This window comes from Bacillus rossius, chromosome 7 (genome assembly GCF_032445375.1).
Source record: "Bacillus rossius redtenbacheri isolate Brsri chromosome 7, Brsri_v3, whole genome shotgun sequence".
NCBI classification, from domain to species: Eukaryota; Metazoa; Arthropoda; class Insecta; order Phasmatodea; family Bacillidae; genus Bacillus; species Bacillus rossius.
The window spans coordinates 44,971,003-44,993,708 of NC_086335.1; the positions used below are offsets into that span (position 1 = coordinate 44,971,003).

At 38.5% G+C, this 22,706-nt stretch overlaps 1 long non-coding RNA gene across 1 annotated transcript; it reads left to right on the forward strand.

The window, feature by feature from the left end:
• Positions 1-18,275: 18,275 nt before the first annotated feature.
• LOC134533938 (uncharacterized) lies at positions 18,276-22,706 on the forward strand. Its single transcript, XR_010075411.1, has 3 exons — positions 18,276-18,480; positions 18,568-18,925; positions 20,709-22,706. It is a non-coding gene; the product is annotated as an uncharacterized LOC134533938 (long non-coding RNA).

Below are 22,706 nucleotides of genomic sequence, written 5' to 3' on the forward strand. Positions count from 1 at the left end.
ATTCTGCGATGTTCACGAAAGCAATATATACGGATGAATTACGCGGGTCTGCCATATTAAAGAGATTTCTGAGACTTCCACAGATGGCAGCACTTGGTTACACATTACCGTTCATTCCACTTCTGTTCCATGCACGAAATTACTCCAACAAAATTTATGTACACCAAGAGTTAAGATGTTTACACATAAAAAAAAATGTAGTGACATGAAGATAGCACAATAAAAATCATTTTACCAATGTCAAGTTTCATTTAGAGTTTTATCTTTTTTTTCAGTTATGTGAAATCGAAACTTTATAAAATCATTAAAACTATTTTTAACTTGTAGTAAGTTTATAAACGGGGCTCCTGGAATTTGGCACTGGGTTGGATATTGACGCGATCCGAGAATTTGAATGACGTCACGGTCAATACGTCACGGACCCCCGGGTTGGGTGACATCACGGTCACACCGTTTACATGACCACCAGATTATTTAACCTTGGACTTGGAAGCTATATTGGATTACGGCGTGTTGGTTTAGTTAAAAAGTGCTGTTTTTCAATATTAAATCAACATTCATACATAACCGTTATAAATTTTTTAAAATTATATTAAGAATTCTATGTAATAACCTTTCAATTTTTAACCAGGGACTTTTAAAGTTGATGATGCAAAGGCATTTCTATTGAAAATATTTATAGGTATTAATCAATTTTATAAATTGTAATTATTTTTTATTAAATTCAATTTAGGTGGCCAGGGTCAAGGTCAAAGGTCATCCGATATAGCGGTAATGTCGGCTGAGTGGCCGTAACGTAATCTTATATGAAGTTCGTGACGTTGGATTGACTGTGACGATTATTCAAAGTCGCTGACCCCGACGATCTTCAATCCAAACGACATAATCCATCATCAGGAGCCCGCACTTATGTACTAATCTTGCGCTGAAGACGTGAGCTCAAAAACACGCCATTTTTATTATTTGGAAGTACAATACCTTCTCAGTGTTACGTTGACCTCCGTGTCGTTGTTAAGGGGGTTAGACCCCGTCTTGGATTGTTCCGTCTATTTGCTATAATTATAATTTTTAACCATTTATCTCAAATTTTGACACGTTAGGGCGTAAATCATATCTGCCAGACCTTCTGTACCTTGTTGCAACCACATGTTTACTAACAGGCTCATGTCTGTAAGCGCTACGAGGAAGTAACTTATTATTCCACGCGGGCGACTACATCTATCGTGATAATCACACCAGTTCACAAGTGTCGACTTCAATAAGTAGTCAAAGCTAAGTCCTATGCCATGTCAAAAAAAAATAGCGAGGAATCTTTTCTCCAAGCGGTATCAAAATATTTGAAATTGCAAGATGGCTGCGTAATCCCTCTTAACTGCACGCCGGCTTTCGGCGCGAGCTCTGTTCAAATTGTTCACCGTTAATTTACGAAGAACGCTGATTGCCAATTACCCAGGGATCTTCGTCAATTTGCGGACACCGAGTTCACTAACTTTGAACATGAATACAAAAGAATATTCTTTTTTTATTAACAAAACATTTAAAAAAAACTGGTTAAGTCTACAGAAAGTAACACTCTTTGTTTGTCCATGTGTGTGTTTACATTTTTATAGAAAGAAATATACAACTCGGAAGTCGAAATACGACGTAGTTTCCATGAAGATTCAGTTATTAGAAATTAAAAGAATTGTTCGTGTATTTGAGTTAAATCCATCCATGAAAAGTCCGTACATTTACTGTGATTAGTAACAGTGAGTTGCGGGCAAGGTATGTCCGTAAATTTGTTTTGCCCTGAAAAATACATGATTCGAACCACAAAGACCCGAAGAAAACACAAGTTACATATAAAAAAATTAACTAACGTTGGCCATGATCACTTATGTCGGCATGTTCATGTTACCACGATCGTGCGTCTGGCATATGTTTACGTACTAGAATATATGAGTATGCTTGGTTACGTCGTCCGTAACATTTGTGTATAACCATAAAATGTAAATTTCTAAACTTACATTACATTTGCATTTACAATGCTGTTTAAACTTCATTATTAAAAGGGGGGAAATATTCATTGACTTTTGAAAACCAGAAAAAGGCAAAAAAAAAAAAAATGTTGTATGGCTATACAAGAAAAAAATAATAATTCGTTTATTTCATGGTGATGTTGACCAATGTTTGTGCTACATAACCTTTACGTGAAAAATAAAAGCGTAAAAAGTAACGAGAAATGCTAGAAAAAATGTGTTCTTTACACGAAAAAATTGGCCACGGGAGAGCTTTGACATTAAACTAACGGACAAACGTAATACAATTGGAAAAAGTAATAAACTTCCAATTACTCTTTCACTATAACGATGTGACCTGATTTACGATGAAAGTCATCACTCACTCCGCTTTCCCGCTTGGCACACAGCACTAGCTCTATTCTGCGTACGCGAAGGCATCAAGGGACCAAGAGACAGTAGCTTTATAAAGGTAAACGATCCTTTTTTTTTTAGCATTCGATTGTTGTTAATTTTGCTAGCATGAAACTTGGTTTTACATTAATATTGTTGTCGCATTTTTAAATTACAAGAGGGATAAGGAGTATAATATTAGCACCCTTAGAAAAAATTTTTTTTCATTTCTAACTTAGCGTTTTTTTCTAAAAAAAAAAAAAAAAAAAAACTAAAATATTATGACGAGAAATTGGGTGTTTTATTTTTTTTTAACGGAACATGAATTAAATAAATGTGAGGGTATTCCAAAATAAGCAATTTTTGTTAAGGAACATATGTCTGGAAAAGAAACCCTGGAAAGTTACAGGCGCGAGTTTTAACTAGGCTGGCTTCAGGGGATTACTCCGCTGGCTGACAGGACGCGTGTATCAGGGTGTCACTCCTCTGGCTGACAGGACGATAGTATCAGGGTGCCACTCCTCTGGCTGACAGGACGCGTGTATCAGGGTGTCACTCCTCTGGCTGACAGGACGCGTGTATCAGGGTGTCACTCCTCTGGCTGACAGGACGCGTGTATCAGGGTGCCACTCCTCTGGCTGACAGGACGTGTGTATCAGGGTGTCACTCCTCTGGCTGACAGGACGCGTGTATCAGGGTGCCACTCCTCTGGCTGAAAGGACGCGTGTATCAGGGTGTTACTACTCTGGCTGAAAGGACGCGTGTATCAGGGTGTCACTCCTCTGGCTGACAGGACGCGTGTATCAGGGTGTCACTCCTCTGGCTGACAGGACGCGTGTATCAGGGTGCCACTCCTCTGGCTGACAGGACGCGTGTATCAGGATGTCACTCCTCTGGCTGACAGGACGCGTGTATCAGGGTGTCACTCCTCTGGCTGACAGGACGCGTGTATCAGGGTGCCACTCCTCTGGCTGACAGGACGTGTGTATCAGGGTGTCACTCCTCTGGCTGACAGGACGCGTGTATCAGGGTGCCACTCCTCTGGCTGAAAGGACGCGTGTATCAGGGTGTTACTACTCTGGCTGAAAGGACGCGTGTATCAGGGTGTCACTCCTCTGGCTGACAGGACGCGTGTATCAGGGTGTCACTCCTCTGGCTGACAGGACGCGTGTATCAGGGTGCCACTCCTCTGGCTGACAGGACGCGTGTATCAGGGTGTCACTCCTCTGGCTGACAGGACGCGTGTATCAGGGTGTCACTCCTCTGGCTGACAGGACGCGTGTATCAGGGTGTCACTCCTCTGGCTGACAGGACGATAGTATCAGGGTGCCACTCCTCTGGCTGACAGGACGCGTATATCAGGGTGTCACTCCTCTGGCTGACAGGACGCGTGTATCAGGGTGTCACTCCTCTGGCTGACAGGACGCGTGTATCAGGGTGCCACTCCTCTGGCTGACAGGACGCGTGTATCAGGCTGTCACTCCTTTTGAGACATGTTACGTTGGGTTCTGTAAAAATAAATATCTGACAAAAAGGTTTTATTCTGCTGGTACCACAGACACGATCCTCAATTAAAATCACAGACTATAGACGGTGACGGACTACGTGATAACAATGCGTGTAATTGCTACACGCTCGTGGCCAGTGTAATAGTGCCTGGTCAGAACTGTGCGATACCCGGGCCCACTATTATTCACAGCGTCAGCGCTATCAGGGACAGGCGTGTGCTAGCGACAACTAGCAAAATTAATATGGCCATCATTCATTTAGACTTTGAATAAAGCATTTGACAGAATAAACCTCGAGTTTGTGTTGGCGGTAATGCGTCATATTAATTTTCTAGAAATTGTAATTAACTGCATAAAAATACATTACTGGAGCATTAATGGATTTTGCACCGCTACTTTTGAAATTCACCGATCTGTACGGCAAGGATGTCCATCATCACAGATATTGTTTAATATTGGTTTAGAAACCCTTTGCGGGAAGCTACATGGCAATGTTAACACCATGCACCTTACGCGAGGCCGGTTATATGTAATAACATACGCGGACGATGTAGTGCGAGCGAACCAACACGTTCAAGTTACTTTGGAATGCATCGCCGAATTTTCTAGCCGTATCAAATATTCTATTTAACCATCAAAAGAGAGCGATTTCCCATTTCTACAGTGAAGAGAGTGATGGTAACAGACATGTATCACAGCGGAACAAATAAAAACACTCGTGGTCACTCTCAATCACGGCATTACCTCAACAATCCAAGAAAAAAATTGGTGAAAACACAATAAAAAAAATCCGCAGAGGACACGTGATGGAATATAGTACAAGGAAGCTATACGTACTCCAAAGAGTTCGAGTTATCAATATCGTCATTTTGGTATACACCGCTACTGTAGGAAATCATTACCGTGTTAATTTTTTTTATTTAAAAAAAAAAAGAGAAACAGGTTATTTTTCGCTTTGTGACTGAACTCGTAATTTCACAATCCGGACTTTATTTTTCCACCGCACCACATCTGGGGGGAAGTCTGTTTGTATTTTTTTTGTTTCGAATAAAATTCCCCGGGTTCGTGGCAACAAATCCCCCCCCCCCCTTGTCTCTCTCTCCAGCAGCGGCGACCCCGCACGTGAAAAATGCACGCGGTTTCGAGTGCACGGTCCTGATGAGCTGCGGGTTGCGGTGGCGTATCGGGCAGCTATACATAACGGGCGACCCGAGCCCCGCCCGTAAATAATTCCCGGGCAGCTCTGGCGAGCGGAAGCAACCCCCACCCCTCCGCGTCATGGGAGGGGGGGGGGGGAGGAAGGGCAGGCGAGGTGTGCGTCACTACGGCGGGAGCGCGACGTGAATCCACTCGTGCATTCCAACACTCTTCAGTCCACTCTCCCGTGGCAGTGAGAAACTCAACCACTCGCTCAAGATTATGCGCTCGGCCGCATTCTCGAAACATCACGCTGCTATCTTGATGTGTAGCAGCTCAGCTATCGGCGTACGGCATGTGGTAGGAGTAATTTTTCATGGATGGAACGGAAGTCGCGTGGAACGGAACTGCGTAACCACGGTGCCGCCGCCATCTGTGGATGATGGCGCAAACGAAAGGTCACAAGGCCAAAGCCAAAGCGAAACTTTATATTATTAACTGTTTAGTGAATTTAAACAAGATGGCAAGTATTTTAATATAATTTAGTGTCGAAAATCAGGTACAAAGCCGGGGTTTAGTAATTTTGCAAGTCTTTTTAGCTTTTAAAGACTTGAAAAATTACTAAACTCCGGCTTTTGTACCTGTTTTTTTTTTTACACGAAATTGTATTAAAACGCTTGCCATCTTGTTGAAATCCACTAAACATTTTCATTATATAGTTTAAAATTTCGGTCTGAAAATGGAATGATTCGATAGTCGACGTAAGCTGCTCCGGTAGCGAATTCTAGTGGCGGATGCGGTGACTATGTGCGATTCTTACCAGAAATTTATTTAAAAACACAATTTGGGTATAATTATCAGGCTAGGCATAATTTTTAAAAAAAATTACGGAGTGGTGCGTTATGCATCCCGCAACACTGTACTGTTATGCTCGTAGCCTAATGCCATGAATCCGGGGGCATTGCTAAATGAAACAAAAATAAATTTGTACCGAACAGACAAACAAACAGACAGACAAGAAAGCAAGTTAATATTGCGTTGTTATCCAGTTTAAAGTCTCTACCTCACCGGGAAGTTAGTTTAAAATCGATTGCAAAATTTTCTGCCGAACAGACAAACAGACAGACAAGAAACCTAGTTAATAAAAACGTGGTAATAAAGTTTTCCAAAAAAAACGAACTGGCGAGGTGATTCTCTTTGATTTAGGCGTAAGCGACATTTGACAGTCTAAATACCCGCCACCATGTTTGCAAATATTACACATACCCACTTCATAACTTCATGCCGATCATGTATGGATTGCGATGGACACGGAGAGAAAATGGTAGAAAAAATCACGAGAGACAATCCTTCAAGCTGAAGGCCTATCAAAAATAAATTGGTCTCATAGTCGTGTTATTCCTGGGGGGGGGGAGGGGAAATTAACTAGTAACATGTATCGTTTCTTATTGCTAATGTATATAGGTTCAGAACAGTGGCGGATCCATGATTTTGGTTTGGAAGGGGCTTGACCCAGCTGAGGCTGGGCTTTATCAAGGCAAACACTAAAACAATAGTGTACCCAGATGCTTTTGGAGGGGGCTTGAGCCCCTTTGCCCCCCCTCTGGATTCGCTACTGGTTCAGAACAAACTGGAGAGTTACGTAAGATAAGATCGTGAGTCGTTGTGGTTGGCGAGGATTGTGAAGCCGTTCCCGCGGGTGACGCCTCACTTCTCCTCTGCACTCTTAATATGGACGAAGCGCTGCGACACGAGAGTGAGGTTAGGTTGATGGAGATTGATTACCCCCGCGACGCGGGCGCGCAACCGCCAGAACTTAGGACTTGGGATGATCACCAGCGAGTTGGAGGATAATCCGGACCGCGGCAGTAGCGAACCCCCCCCCCCCCCCCTTCTCGCCGACCCAACGGTTTATGCGTTCACTCTGACTGGGATGGGTAAGGAAGCTTTCTCCCTGCGTCGCTTCTGACGCAGGGTCGTTAGGGATTTATACCTGGTCATGACTCCAAGCGGTACGGGGGTCTTTGCACGACGTCGAGCTGCGAGATTCTTTTTTTTTTTTTTTTTTTTTTTTTAATTCAAACCATCCCCTAGCGAGCAGAGAAGGATATAATGGAAAACGTTTTTGCAAAGGAGCATAAAGCGGATAACATATTCTTTTTTTTTTTTTTGCTTTTCATTTTTCGGGTCAAAACAAACATTATCTTTTATGTGTTCTCTAATTAAAAAAAAACGCCGTCGGAGTTTATCAATCCCAAATATACCAATATTTCGATTATATGTACATGTATTAGCCTTTATACAGCTACGACTTGTTTTGCTATTCAGTTTTTAAATTTTTTACTTCAACTTCAGGAACAGACGTCAACTCCATAGACTAACACATCCATAGAACCTACTGTGTGTGAAACCTCCATTGTGCACCTACTTTATTGTTTCGTTTTATCGTTCGAGTGAATTACTGAAGTGCGAAGTTTCACTGCTAACGTGCGTGGCAGTCACGTACCCGTCCCCCCCCCCCCCCCACCAATTGTCGAACGCAAGTTCAGGAAACCGCCGCGGTGCTCCGAGTCACGTGCGCCTCGGATCCGCAAGGAAGCCGAGCCGTGGGCTGACGTCAGATTGCGCCCTGTATTGGGAACCCGAGACCCGGTCGCTCGGAGGTGGGGAGGCGCCGGAGTCACGTCAACGGAAAGCGAAGCCGGCCGATGGCATGTCGAGAGGAAAACAAATTTTAACTGAGTACTACGCGTATCGAAGCGCTTCAGATGAAATGAAAAAAATGCCAACGACTCACGACAGAAATGATTAAATATAGTACGTGCGTAAGAAATACATATGCTTGAAATAGATCGGAAAATGCTCAGAAATTTCAACGGAAAAGTTTTATGAACAAACGTACAAACCACTTTCAGTGGTGGATACAGGATATTTTTTAGAGGAGAGGGGCTGAGGAGGCTAAGGTGTGTGTGCTTATGTACGCGCGTTAGAAGCTATACATCTTTTTTTTAAAGACACTGAACTATATTGAAATTTATTGTAACAAAAATTAGATTTAAAAAACATACTCAGTATTGATGATCAATATAAGCATGTGTATAAAATTAATTCTCTAATTGAGTAAACATAATCGAGATAAATTTCAATTAGTAATGAAAATCAATAATTATGCCAAATGTGTATTTTAATTTATTAATTTTAATTATTTATTAAAATAATGTAATATTTATAAAATATTTTTTCAAATAAATTGTACATACGGGAACTTATAACTTGAAAATACACCTGTAAAAGTTTATAAACACAATTTCTGGCACAAATATTCAAATTAAATAAATGTTTTTTTGATTATATGGACAATTATTAAATATCAATGAATAATTTTCGAACGCGACTCACACGAAGTTCTGCATCCGCTAGAATTCGCTACCGGAGCAGCTGCGTCGACTATCAAATAATTCGATTTGCAGAGCTAAAGGTTAAACTATATAATGCAACGTCTCCGATAAAAACGAAAAAAGATTTAATAAAATTTTAAATCCCACCTTGGACCTGCTTTTCGACAAGGATATTTATTAAAATTCTGCCCAACCTTTTAAAATTCATTAAAAAGGTAATATATTAGTTTACGCACACTTTAGATAACTTTAAATTATTAAGTATTAAAATATAGTTGTACTGGTGTAAAAATTATTTTTATTGTCTATGCTAAATCATTGTTATTCATTTCCTAACAAACGTATTTAATTTAATATTAATTTAAGTAAAAATATAGGACTAAGGCTTACCTAGTATGAAATTATCAACCGAATGGACTGATCTGTTTATTTAATAATATTATAGTAATACGTAAAATAAATAAAAAGTATTCATACATATTTGTTTGAAGCACAATTTGTATAATCAAGTAACTTATAATTAAAAAAAGAGTAAAAAACAATAATTTCACTGCCACATTTTGGACCACATTTATTTAGCTTATTAACTTCGCGCTAAGAAGCCTGACAGAATATTGCGAGGAGAATATATATATATATATTATAATTGTTGCAATACCAGCATTCTTAAGTTTTTAAAATTTTTAATTACTCTTTACCATGACTATTTTAGATTACCAAATATATTCCAGGGTAGTTTCACTATCACAGAGTTTCATTTGTCACACCAATACGTTTGGTGCCCTAATTTTTATGAATGTGACAATATATGGGCTTATGTTCATACACGTGGGTCCGCCATCTTCCTGTAAAAATAAATTTTAAAAAGCGCTATCCAGTGGTGGGATTCAAATCTTAAACCTCGTAATTCAACACCGCGCATTTACCCACTGAACGTTTTTTTAAAGAGACACGGAAAATAATTGTGTAGAATATTGGGTTATCAATGTTGTAATAATCCCAAAATTACAGCGTATTTTTAAAAGTTTAAGATTATTTATTTTTATGACCATTAAAGTTCATGAAATGTATTTCAGGATAGTTTCGCTATCACGAATACTTGTTTGGAACACCGACACGCTTGGTACGTCCCCCGATGTTCACGAAAGTGACTATATAAGGGTTAATGCCGCCACACCCGGTCAGCTGCCTGGACATCTTCGGCACGTGGGCATAGCAGAAATGCGAATGCGAAATAAACTGCTTCGTTCCAAACTTCCGTCAATGGTGCGCGTGCCCTTGACTGCGTTTCCGTTTCTTACTAAAATTTCACCTCAATGCACCTAAAGAATTATAACCTAAATAAACTGAAAAGTATTTTTAAACTTTCATAATGTACAGTGTTATTTCGATCATAAACATCTAGAATTGCATCGGTTTTTCGTAACTTTTTTTTTGCTAAACTAAAAGAAAAAATGAACATAGGTAGGTTGTTATTTTGAACTTTGTTAATGAATGCATGTGTGTGTTATATTGTCACTATTATGACGTGTATCGTCACTCCGCGTATATTCTTATGTTAACAGTGGTTTTTTTTTGTGTAACTGTTTATTCATATGTAATTTAATGTATCATTTGTTTTATTTGTATGTCATTTTATAAATGGCCCTCAGCCGTTGGATGGTACATAAGACAAATAAAAAATACAACTAAATAATAAAATTTGACAATAAACATAACCTGCATAGTGCTACCGTGATTTTATTTTTTAAAAAGCCCTCAAATACAAGAAAATAAATAACCAACATGGCATACGAGACCAAGCCTTGAGTTTCTCTGCACCAAACCCTCAACTGTTATTGAATTAATAAAACAATTTATGAAAAATTACCCATTGTTGAGCTATGAATGTATTTCAAAACATGAATCTAAAGAAGCAGTGTAATTTGGAAGACTAGCTCGGCACTACTGTTGACGAAAAACATACGATTCACAAGGTCTTCAAAAAACGCCCGAATGTTTACCATCGTGTAACTTGGGATTCTTTTTAAATAATCTTACATGTTTTAACTTTCGCCCGTGCAGTAACGCGGGCGCCACCAGGCGTGAGTCCCTTCTCCTTGCAAACATCTTGCATCGGTAAAGACAGGGACCTTAAAGTCAGGACTTCGCGTTGCGACTCGTATCAAGTGACGTAACAAAGATACTCGCAGCAATTTTCGATGTTTTTTTTTTCTCTCTCTCTCTCGTTTTTTAGTGGCTCAAGTCCCGCACGTTTATTCAACTTCAACTGACTTTGCTTCTCCCCTGTTGCCCGCAGAGTTGCGGCCGAGCAGCCGCCCACGGCTTCCGCAGCGACGCGCTTGATCTTCTCGCTGCAAGTCCCTCAACCACCGCCGCGGCCCTGCCCCCCCCCCCCCCCATCATTCCCGTGGCCTCGGTGACTCTTCTGCGGTGTTCCTCCGCGACCTTGCCCCGGCCGCCGCCGCGCAGGCGAGGCGCTGCAGTCTGCCACGCGCTCAACTTTGCAGTGCATCTACACCGCCCGGCTTGTTGGCGTTGTTCATATTGTTTGGTATGATGAGCTAAGGTGACTGGCGCCCCTGGCCAGACCTGGATTGAAAGAGAAGGGGGAGGGTTCAGTAACCGCGAAACCGTGGTGGCGGCCCCTCCCCGCCCTCCCCCCCCCCCGCACACCCGGCTCCGGCGCCCCTGGCGGGGGCCATCCCAGCCACCCGCCTGCTACGCCACTGATGATGAGTCGTCTTGCCCGTCACTGGGTACCGCGAGCACAGGCAACGCACGATATGATTGCCGCGACGTCCCAGTGCTTCTTGCCGAGGCAGGGTGGTTCCCGCGGTGGTTTGCCATTGCCTTCCGCGGGATGGAGGTGGGAGACAGCCAGTCCTGAACCCGGGGAGAAGGTTTAAATGTCCCCTCCCAAGTCGGGAATCGAACCCGGGTCCCTCGGCCCTAACGCCAGACACGCTAGCCACCAGACTAAGTAAGTTTTAATATTTATTAATTTTTTTAATGTTTTTTATTTTTCTTAGACTATAAAATGTGTCTATTCGCAGTATTATTAAAGTTTTAGTCATTCTAAGATGGGGAAAAAAATAACTCGATACTAAATACCAATTTTTTCATGGGAGAAACCATTTGTAGCATTTAGTCACTATGTATTACAAGAAACGCAATTAAAATATATGCTATGCTAAATTAGAGACAATTTTATAAATACTAAACTATATAAAAATGTGTATGAAAAAAAATTGTTCAAACCAAGATTGCGTATTTAAGTTCCATCTCCTTGAAGTAAACTAGAATACCATAAGATGATGCTCTAGATGAAATACAAGAAAAAAAATTAATGCCCCGAAATATTATTCCTAAATTTCATCTTAATAATATAATGATACGTTTGAAATTTTTTCCAACACCTACATTATAGGCCTATGTTTGTTTGTCTAATGTTTTTGTCTAAAAATGTTGTGCTCTATGGTGTACTGGTGTACATCTGGCAACAGAGCACACCTAAACAAGGGCAATGATAATGGCAGAAATCGTGCATTGAAGAGAAAGTAAATGCCCGGTACAATGCACACTGCAAACTAACGATGCGACACGCTGTAGCTTCGCTTAGCGCAACTGAAGGGCTGAGCGACGAGGCTCGTGAACCAAAACACTGGCTACATATTATTAAGGGATCCTTTTAACCTCCAAGTACCGATGTTGCTTACTTTGGACACGAACTCACAAAAATAATAATGGTAAAATAACTAAACATTCAAAAACTAGTTAATTCCACAGTAAAAACACTGTCCTTCGACGTGCGTGTTTGTTTACAACGGAACTCAGAAATATGGCGTAGTTTCAACGAAGCTACGAGGAACGCTTTGTTTATATGAGGTGCATTCTTTCTTGAAGAGTCCGTAAAATTGACGGTGCGCAAATCAATTCAATATGTTAAAACAGCTCTATTAGTTGGTAAGTTGGAAGCAGTTTCAAGGCTGTGCAGCTACCTTCAGCAGGTTTTAACAGTGTTTTCATACTTTCGTATTAGAGTAATGCTGAGTGTTGGCGATGGTTAAGAAATAAATATAGCTACAAATATTGGCTTCTTGCCTGAGAAGAAAGGACTTGCAATAGGATAAATTTTTGAAATACAAGTAAGTATTCGGCTTGATATGGTGAAAATATTTTCAAGGCTCTACGAAAAACGCATATGTGTTATCGTGTTTCTGTTTGTTAGAAAAATTTATTGAAGCTGTGATTGCAGAGAGATGTTAAGCAATATTGCGACTCATTGGTGAGTAATATTGTTACGAGGCTGCTATAGACGAGGTCGGCCAGCCAGCTCGGTGCGCCAGTCTGCGGATTCCCGGGGAAACCCCAACCCGCCTCCTCCTTGAGCGGACGTGACACAGGTAGCGCCCGTCCTTCACCCCCCCCCCTCAGTCTTTCTCTACATGGACATCCCCCCTTTCCATTATCAGACCTCTTTCTCGCGGAGTCCGGGGTGCCTTACTGTCTGGAACGTTCTGCGGGTTCTGAGAGCGCCGTCGCGTGATGTGGCGTAATTAGTATGCCTTTGTTCTCTCAGAAACGAGTGTTAATTCGGGTGCTTTGATGACGCGATACTTCGGAGGGCTAAGAGACCTTTCCATGGGTAACGCCAGCAGGTGAATAAGGCGGTCCGACCTGCAGAGAGAGACTGTTGGCAATACCGGCGGATCCTCGGAGCGACGCAAGAGGGAAGCGAAGAGGATGAGGTGACACCCCTTGGCGAGCGATAGCAGGTGGCGAGTGACGGGCTTCGTTTGCGAAGATCGGAGCACCTGGGTCGGTGTTGCGCGTGCGGTGGGCGAGTGAGTAGGTTTTGGGACCGAGGGGTGTAGCTGGTGTAGCAAGAGACGAACAGTAGAGAGAGCCATTGTTGAGTCGAGCTGGTGGAGAGAGTAAATAGTGGACCTACCATAACTGAAATTATTTCTGTGTAAAGTCATAGTGTAGATATTAGTCAATCAAGAAACTCTAATTTTAATTTGTATTCGACTAGTCTTTCCGGATCTGTATCCCCACACTGTATATGAATTGTTATAAAGACCTTGGTATGTACAGAAGAGTAGTTAAATGAACAATAGAGTTACTGATGCCATGAGCGACAGAGATGAGTTGCTTCGAGGTAATTTCCTAGCACTATGTTGAAGTTATTTTGCTTTGGGGAAACAGTAGACGCAGGGTAGACGCTACGAGCGTCCAGACCTCGTCGTCCGAAGCGAAGCGCGCGCGCACACCTGTCGGCCAGGCGAGCCGGTGCAATCAGCCGCCCCGCAAACAAGGCGACTAATCAGCGGTGTCCGTGCCGCAGGCCTCCCGGGCCGGTGAAGGGGGGGGGGCCGCCCCCTCCCCCATTAGCGGCGGATTAGGCTTGCCTCCGCATCGATCGTCGGCCGGAGCTCGCGAATTTCATCATTCATCTCGGACAACAGGTCGAGGTCAGCGGAGCTCAGCGCAACCCGTGGGGACAACACAGCTAATAATGCACTAACTACCCTGACCAACACCGGACAGCTCCGCACTAAGGGGCCCCGTTCCACATTCACGCGGAAACGGAACCGGACCAGCAAGATATTAGCGGTACATCATACGCATGTCGCCTTTTATGCTTGTGTTTACCCTGACAGTAGGACAAAAATCACAATTATATTGCTAATGAAAATTCATTGGAAAACTTACAAAAAATATGCAGTTTTTTCTCCAGATCACGTTTGCAGTTATTGCAACGGTAACATTTAGTCTTTAAATTTATTTGTTTTGTCATTGTGGTGTTTGAATGATTGTACATTATGTAACTGGGAGGGCGGCGATAAAATTAGTTGTCCCTGGCCCCTTGGGTTTCCTCAGCATGCGGAATAGTTCCAGTGCGTGTTCTTTTTAAGACTATCTCTCACTGTTAATATGTCATACGTTTTTTGTCCTTTGAGTTTTCGCAGTGTAGCAACCATTTTGAGTATTGTTTGGCAATTTTTGAAGGGCAAGGTCAAAGGTCAAGGCCTCCGTGACGTCACAATCCAAGATGGTGGACCGACTCCACCTACGGACTCCTTTGCTCAGACCGGCCAAGCTATACTACTTACTGTCCGTGTCCATGCATTTGAGTTTAAACAAACGCGCGTATAACTTACGAGGTTGAGTAAATAGCTACGTACCAATGTTCTCCCAACCCTTTACGAAATTTTTACGTTTACGATGGTTATTGTCCGCAAGTTTATCAAACAAATTTGTAAATTTTTTTGGAAAATTAATACCTACATTTTCTAGGAAAAAATTTACCCTAACGTGTGTCAGAAACCGGACTTTTTTTTTTTCACGCCACGCTGCCAGCTTCGTAAAGTTATTAACGGACAAGTGTTTGCGTTAACTCGTTCGAAAGTAACGTATAAGTGTGAGTGCAAACGCAGCGTGCTGGGGGTCGCCACGAGGTAGCTATCGCGATCGAGTGCTCTCCGACTCCCGCCCTTGTGGACACAGCCTGATCCCTGCGCAAACAGCGCTGGCGGTGGCACATGTTCACGTGGGTGTCCCGCGTCCTGAACTAGAGCAAACAGTCGGAAACTGTGGCCAGGGGACATTCGCACCCGGGGAAACCGATTACTCTTGCCGGCCATCCAAGTCTTGTATCTCGAATGTCTGGTTTTAACTTTTCAAATACCTGAAAATGTTACGCAAGACAATTTTTTTTAAGTTAAACTTCTTTATTCTTATTATGAAAAAAAAATTATGAGAGTGACTTTTACCAATGCGCGCCCATACCATGCAACGAAATTTTCACAGGATGAACATAAAAGACTACATACAAATAAAAATTAAATATGCGCTTTTAAATCATATACTTTAGTGACTGATATAGAATACTCGTCCATTAACACATTTATTTATCCGAATATTAGTGATAGTTATTGTGTTTAAAAACTTTTTTCAGATATATTTTTGTAAGTGAGGTTATGTTGCCGTATTTATAAAATGTTTGCATTATAAATTATTATTTTGCCTTATTACTTAATAAATAATTAAAATAAATATATTATAATAAATGTTCACCATATTTATTGATTTTCATTATTAATTTTATATTAACTCGAGTATTTTACGAAATTAAATAATTAATTTTATACACGTGTTTATATTACTTAATAACTGAATACGGAGCATTAATTTAATTTTTTTTACCGTATTTATACTCAATTTACCGTGTTAAAAACATCTGCAGTCATTTTATTATTTTATTTATATTAATTATTTTCATGCAAAATTAAAGTTAGTTTTTTACTAGGTAAATTAAGTATAACTTATAACGCGCGCACATAAGCACACACGACCATTTTTTGTTGTTGTTCGGATAAAAATTTATGTGGAAAAATGCTAATATTTCACAACTACCTACACAAATAATTAAATCTTCACATACCTCCAACCTCTTGACAAACACTAAAGCTAGCATCGCTTTGGCGTTTAGTTTAGTAGCCTATGCTAGCCATGGACGAAATATACTGACATTTCTAACAGTGGCAGTATGTCTTGGTCTCTGAAATGAAGTTATTTCTGTTAAACGAATTTCCTGTGCTAATTTAAAAGAAATAAAAAATATATATTTTAAATTATGAACAGTTTCTCTCTTAAAGCTCATCAAGCCATATTTCTTTATTTAGATTTCTTCTCAGTAAAAAATGAAAGAGTTAATTAACGTTTATATTTTGCTTTTTCCAACTAACTTTTTTTACGTGACTCGTGTCATTTCTATGTCGTGTAATGTTATCTCATGTTCTGTCTCAGGTTTCTCATTATGCTATTAATATAAAACTGTCTGACTTGATACGTCGCTACTATATTTATCATGCCGTTTTAGTAACCGTTTTAAATCAAAGCTGTCAAGAACACGTTCACAGCGGGAAAATTGCCATTTTCTACTTGCAAAAACCTGTGATTTTACTTTGTATGTATATCAAGTGCACGTCAAACCTCCTAAATTCAACACATTTTAACCTCATTCGGTTTATCCATAATGTAAGTAAAGGTTAGGATATATAAATCTGTCATTCATATGTTGTCAAGTGGTTCGAAGACTCTTTATATTCCTGGCTGTATTTAAAGTTGTATTAACTATCACATTTAGTGTCACAGAAAATAATATCCCACAGTGTTACCACGTATTTAATTAAATTTTGTAACTTGCAAATGTGTGAATAAATAATGAAAATAAATAATAATAATTGGGCACCTTTATAATTCCCTAAACTGTGTAAATTAATAAACTCTCATCTTGACTATTTATAATGTTTAATAAACCATATTAAATTGACTTTCGTACTAAAAGATATTCCATATTATATACTTTACTTGTGATTATTGCTTTGAAATATTTTCAAACTTAAAAGTTTTTTGCAGTAACTATGAAATAAATATATTCAATCGGTTAAAGTTCATGATCAAGTTCCAGAAGTTCACAAACATATGTAAACAAATCATAAAGAAAATAAAATCAACACATTTCTTTAATTGACTGATCAAAATAATAACAAAGGTGATTAATCAGTTTTGGTATTCGCCTCCAAATCTACTAAATTACTATACAGCAAACTTGAAAGATACTTCTTAGTTTCACGTTGATGGGACCTCTCGTACTGCTGGACAGGCATGGCGTTGTAGTTCCTTCGAAACTGCTGAACTGGGACCTCTCGTACTGCAAGACCTCTAATTACAACCACGTCGACGTTCCTTCGTAAGCTGCTGAACTGGAAACTCTTGGATAAACGGGACTGTGGACTTGTTCCGCTCTACGTATTGGACCAGTCGATGTCAGACTTTCTTTCTTCTTCGAAGCCAACATTTTGTAGTACTGGTTCCTCATATAAGCTAGAGTAATTCGTTTTCCTTACAGATTAACTAATTTGTTTCTTCGTCTGGGATAAATATCTTAAAAACTTCTTACGTTGTTCTTGTTAGTTGAATCTCTTTTTTTCATTGGTTCAATAACAATTCTTCTTCAGCTTGTCAGATTATTTATAACGCATAGTCGTACACCTAAGTTTGTCATCTTCTCCGACGAACGATACTTGAAGATAATTAACTTAATTATTTTCCTACTCTCAAAATCTTCTATAAAGATATCAACTGTAGACTGTAATAAATATGTTCATTACCAAGATAAATATGTTAATATTTAATATTAATAGACGGTTTTATGTGGAGCATCATAACACTTATATCAGATAGAGTTCTAAACCAGACAAATGTTCCAGTCTAACGTTTCAGCCGTTGATGGTCCTTAAACACCTTCTCAAAACAAAACTCTATCGTCGCTTCCCTGAACTATCTCAACGACCAATATCCACCCTTTATACCGATTTCCGTTAGTTTACATATTTTAACTAGTACTCTTAAAAACTTTTATTTTTACTTACGTTTCACTAATGAATATTTGCATGAAAACCACAGATAACCATTGCGCCTATTCACAATTAGACAATTACAAATAATACTTACATCACATTATTTTACAAAAATACATAAATGTCTCTTCATGAAACGATAGCTTTCATTGGTTGCTATTTTGAAAACCAAATTTACTATTCAACGACAAAATAACGAAAAATTATATGCACAATAAAATATTTACATAAACCGTAACTATCCAATGACAACTAATAATACAGAATTTAAATACTAAGAATAACATTTCTCTGAATGGCTGTGTTTCGCCTTCACACTGAGTTCACATACTTTGAACATGAAACCCAAAGAATATTCTTGGTATATTAACAAAACATTCAAAATACTTTGGTGTAAGCATAGAGGTAATATGGGTAGAGAGAGCGTGACGTCACAAATGCGTGTTCAACATGGTTGGCTCGAAAAACACGTGACTTAAGGACGATTGCTGTTGTTGACATATCGCATCGGGGCGAAAATACGTGTTATGTGCTAATTTTTGAAAATGGTTCTGTATTGCTGTGCGTTTGGATGCAAGTCAATACATCATAAAGGAAGCCAGCTAAGTTTTCACAAGTAAATATGCTTATTTACGTGAATATTAGCATTAAAATACGCTGGTGTTTGGTACTTGAGAGCTATAATTGGCTTTTTATCTCTCAGTTTTAATCTTTTTCAGTTTTCCGAAGGATGAAAACCGTAGAAGGTTGTGGGAAATCAAAGTAAGACGACAAGATTTCAAAGCAACTTCGGCGACAAAAATATGTTCCAAACATTTCGAAGAGGAGTGCTTCGATACAGTGAAGTTTGGTGGTACATGGCTAAAGAACACTGCTGTTCCCACAATTTTCGATTTCCCTCCGCATTTGCTTACCACTCTAAACCCGAGGAAACCAGTCAAACAGTTGTGTTGTAGAGGAATGTCACGACACTAATGGAAAGAGAAGTAAACAAGGTTATGTCCGAGATACGACAAAGGCGACATACTCGTCCGAAACGTATGTGTCAACAGAGGCAGAAGGTAAAGAAATACATCACTTAACAAAGTTATAATCATATTTCACCTAAATGTGCAACAAAGTATTGCATCCACTTGTTGTGTAATCATTTCGGCTAGTGATCTCCGGATAGTTAATTGAATGCATCATTGTTATACATTGATATAATATGCAACACAATGTTGTAACCTAGCTATTCTATTTGAGTAAGTTATAGGCCTACACAAAGCAATATTTTTTTATATTTATTTTTATTAAATTCCTAAATAAATTTGGAGTACAAGTCTCATTGGATGTAAAATAAGTCAATAATAATAATAAAATTTTATATATATAACATAAAATAGGTAAGACAGATAAGTAAAAGATACAACATACAAAACAATATAAGAGTATACCTAAAGATGTAAAGGATAAATTAGTACAAATGTACATAAAAGAGTAATAATTATATAAATAAACAGACACGAACAGATCCTTTGAGAACTCCATGGTAAATGATCCGAGTATTAGAAGTTGAATTTGTTCATGTCATGTTATCTTTTGTAATTACACTTTGTATTCTAGAATTAAGGTAAGATTTAAGTAAATTTTTGAAATTATTTCTTATTCTATAGTATTCCAGTTTTTAAATAAGGATTTCATGATTTACACAATAAAGCCTTAGGTAGGTCATAAAAATTTTAATAACACCTTAATGATTATTTAGAGCTAAGATTTCCGTGGTTAGTTTAAATATTGCATTATCAGTAGATTTATTCTTTTCAAAGCCTAATTAAGACACAGTTAAAGTATTATAATGCATTATAGGTTTTAAAAGTCTGGTGGACTCAAGGAACAAATGTGTTACAATTTAAAAACAAAGAACATACATTTACAAGTTTTTGGAACATTAATTAAATTAACCTTAAAATAAATATATTCCTTCTTAAGTAACTGTGTAACTACTTTGCAGATTTTTTCGATTAACAAGTTTTTTCCAGCCATGTTTGGTAAAGTATTTTCTCTCAAATTCCAATACATCCACCAAACCAACATTACTATAACTAGGTACCACAAATTAATTTAACTTACTGTTTTTGTTTAACTTCGTTATTGACATGTGACTCAAATTTCAGTTGGTGCTGATGTAGGATACCCACTACTACTACATCCTTGGTTTAAGTGAGCCTTGGAAGTTGCAGTTGTAAATTTCTGAGGGCATTTTAACTTTCATTATGACTTTACACCTAGAGTAAATACCATACTATGCTTATCAATTAGTATTACATCCACGATTGATACAGTGAAAATGTTTAACAAAACTGGTGCACTATTGATATTTTATTGATGACTTTCTTTATGAGTAGGCTTATGATAGTAGTGTTTTAATGCACACACGTTAGCCTATACTGATTTCATAGAGTGTGACTTGATATGTTTTGTAGAATTATGCATAAAATACTATCTATCTGTGGCACGCAATTGGGTTGTGGACTGCCTGGTTGCCATCCCCTCTTCTCCCACTCTATCCTCCTTCACAGTACATTATCCTTTATTATGTCCACTAATGGCGTTCTAAACTTGTGTGCTAAATTCATGATTATCATTATATAATAAATTCTATCTGTCCTTGCTACAATGAATGAAAATTAGTCAATTTAACCCCTGTAATGTTTTACTAGATGGTGTCAACTATCATATAAAAAAATTTATTTAATTTATGTCACTTCTGTGTAGTGTCTGTTTTGTGTTATTTGATCGAGATGTGAGTTTTGTGTTCAAATTGTGTGTTGAATATTTTTTCATTAGTTGTGCTCTCAACAGGTGGCACCAGTTATGTTTCTCCAAGATACCAATACATTGGTGACTTAAATGAACAGGATATTCAGTCTCCGAGGAAGGCCAAGAAGTTTCTTGCTATTGTGAAAAATGGACTAAAGAACCACAGAAATAAGTGTAATGCACTGAGGATGAGAAAAAAAGACTTGTGAAGAAGTTTATAATTAAAACCACTACGAAATTGCAATGCATTAAGCACTAGCCTTTACATTAATCAGTAAGTTCGGTCTAAAGTCATAATATAACTTTTGCATCACAGTAATGCAACAGTTACACAAAGCAATATTATTTTATTTATTTGTATTACTTTCCATAAATCTATTTGTAGTACAAGTCTCACTAGATGTAGAATAAATCAATTATAAAATTATGCACAATTCATACAAAACTAATTCACAGATTCACACACACAATACAAGGCATAAACAAAACGTACACGTGGAAATGGTGAACTGCGCTATCACATCTATTCAAGGGCGCCCATAGGATGAAAAGGGGGGGGGGGTGAGCAGACCTTCAAAAAGTGCCAAAAATTACTAAAATTTGCCAAAAATCTTCAAAAACACCTAATTTTTTTTCTTTTCCTGAAAGCTATGGTGAGGGGGGCATGGCCCTCGCCTGACCATAGGTATGGGCGCCCTTGTATTTATTACAGTGCATTTTAAAGGAGCAAAATTATTCAATAACCTACCGCAGAACATTAAGGAAATAAAAATTTTTCAACAATTTAAAAAAAAAAGTTTTTAACTTGCTACTTCAAGAATGCTACTACTCCACAGCAGACTATCTAAATAGAACAACATTAACTTCCACTTTATACCTACTTTATTTTTGATTATTTATAAATACAATTTCAATGTTTACGAGATACAGTACACTCCCGATTATCCGCGAAATTAAGTGGCGGGGCCACAGCGGATAGTGAAAATCGCGGATAATCCGCAAAAGAGCCGAAAAAGGGAAACAAAAAAGGAAATATTAATTTCAACTTAATATATTAAAAATTTATTTACAGTAAAAGTTACAATTTACAGAAAAAATTATAAAATAATGCTAAAATTGTAGTATTTAACTGAATAATTAACATACAATAAATTTCACTGATATAAACATAAAAGTGCTCGGTACTTACTTCGTAACAAGGATACAGTACATACTGTACGTACTCAGACACTTCATTAGACATTAAAAAGCACAACTCTTAAAATTTACAACTTTTTGGAAAAAAAAATCAGTCAGTTGCTTTTGTATCTTGCTTTGGAAACATCTTTTCTTAATTCTTGATTGAATTTCCGCAACATAAGTTTTTCAGCCAACTGCGCATCGTCGTCTTGTTCCTCTAAATAGTGAAGCAATGCGACGATGTGTTGCCAAGCCGCTTCGTGAGTCATCTGCGCCTTCGCACTGAGCTCGCCTGTGGTGGTTTACTGTATACTGCACACCATACACTCGTCAGTAGAGTTCAAATTTGCTCACTTGTAATAAAATACAGATTTACATATGTACTGTATTTGTTTCGTAGCATGCGCGGATAATAGGGAGTTTACTGTAATTCGTAATTCATATCTTGTACAATATTTGTCTCTACTGTATTACTACTTTAACTTTATGCATGTAGTAATGTTAAGATATGTTTTAATTGTATTGTAAAATATGTAATTGTAACTGTACTACTACTGTTTAAATTGTAGGGCCTAACTGTATACAATTGTATTATTGTATCAAGCCTATACTTCTACTTGTATTAATGTTTCTGCAACCATTTTGTGTTAAACTTGTGTCAACTGTCAAATTTAAAATTTTATCTTTAGAAGCTGTATATGTACCTGTAACACCAGTTTTATTATTTTTTTCCCATGACTGGATTTTTGGTATTTTTAACTTTTACTGTTTGTATGTTAAATTATATTTCTTGATGTGTCCTATACCATTTGTGCAAATGTCTGTATGTTCAGATGGACTAAAATAAATAAATAAATTAAC